This window comes from Adiantum capillus-veneris, chromosome 12 (genome assembly GCF_014529385.1).
Source record: "Adiantum capillus-veneris isolate H3 chromosome 12, ASM1452938v2, whole genome shotgun sequence".
Lineage (NCBI taxonomy): Eukaryota > Viridiplantae > Streptophyta > Polypodiopsida > Polypodiales > Pteridaceae > Adiantum > Adiantum capillus-veneris.
The window spans coordinates 106,119,288-106,120,977 of NC_140942.1; positions in this window are offsets into that span (position 1 = coordinate 106,119,288).

Sequence of the window (1,690 nt, forward strand, 5' to 3'; positions counted from 1 at the left end):
CAACTCGACGAGGCGCCTAAGGTAATAGAAAACTACTGGCAAAAATCTCCACCTATTACCAACTGGAACAATTGGTTTCAAAGGGTGACAAGCTCATTTCAAACGGTATGATCTACCCAAGGAAGGGGGGAGTGTTGGCTGACGGTTATCATTCATTTGTTTCCCTCTCAACCTTTTTCCCTGACCTCTCAATCACCAATCTTAGGGAATGTACATATAAAGCTTTATACTCACAAAAAATAAAAAAATAAAGAGCAAGAGCAATTAGCAAACGAGTATGCACAATAAAAGTCAAAACATTGACCATGACCTACACATTTACATCTGGTACACTGAAACAGAAACCTATGTCATGAAACACCTTTGATCCTCATCACTTGAGTGATGGAGGGTAGGTAAGATTAGTACAATAGGAGTGTTTCTATTTTGGAGTTGAGTGATTAGCAAAGTTCTCTTTTCCCACTAATGTGCCTCCTGGAGGTATTCCTTTTGTTTCCTAGTGTGTACAGAAGCGTGTTGCTATTGATAGGATTTGGACCTTCATGGAATCTTTATCTCGACTCACTCTTCAAATCAAGCGCGACCATCGACACAAACAGGTGTTTCTTGTCCATTATCATTGCCCCTTATCTTTTTTGCATCTATGATTGTCTGCTTTAATTGTGATTGGTAGCCTAATATCCATCACATTTTCTTAGTAATTTTTTGTCATAATCACTTGTCTAGGTTTAAAAATCAAGCAGTCCAACTAAGTTAGTTTGACCAAGTTAGGTGTTAGAGATCTTCTCTTAATACCATGGGGAATGCCTTCCTAATAATCAATGGTGACTTAGGTTCTTAATCCGATTTAGGCAGCATTGTGTGAAATGTACTAGGGATTTCTAGTGGGCTTGACCCTATTGACCTTTAGCTTAAGTATTATAAAGGGAGTTTACTAGTGTGATGAGCCTGGGGAGGTGTATCAGTGTTATATGACCCCCCAAAGTTATAAAATTAAAATGCTGAAAATGAACAAACAAAAAATCAAAGTGCCACACTGTAAAATCTTAAGCTGGAAGAGAAATTTCAGCTTGATTTGGTACTTCACTCACATGTATTGCCTATGGTACTAGAGCCCTAGAGGTTCCCAGTATGGGCGCTTTTACTTGAAAAGCAAAAAACCCAAGGCATACAAAATAAGCACACACATCAAAATTGAATCACTGTGAAAAAACTTTGGGGGGTCAAAGAAAAAGTAATCAGTCAAGCGATGATTTCATGAGAAATTCCTTTTATGGTAGCTTAACTACAAGGTCTTCTAGATATAGCCTCTAGTCAGTCCTCGAACATGAATACTTGGATCTCGCGATTAAACAAATTAATTGACCACAGAAAATTAAGAAGCTTACCCATGGTATTAATATTCGATCTCTAGTGCCTTTCGACCATCAAATTAGCGACCCCAGGCTTGTTTAATTTTTTACCTTTATATCTGTTTATGCATTTGATTACATTGCAATTTATGTTCATCACTGACAAATTGTTTGAAATTCTTTTACCAATCAATTTGTCTCCCTAAAACTGCATATGCTTTTTAATCACTTATGAGAATGCAATTACTGTGCCAATGTTGTTTGATTTTGCAGTGAATGAAGAAGGCTAAGGATATTCATCTCAAATGCTCTTCCACCTCGACGAACGAGCTTCAACT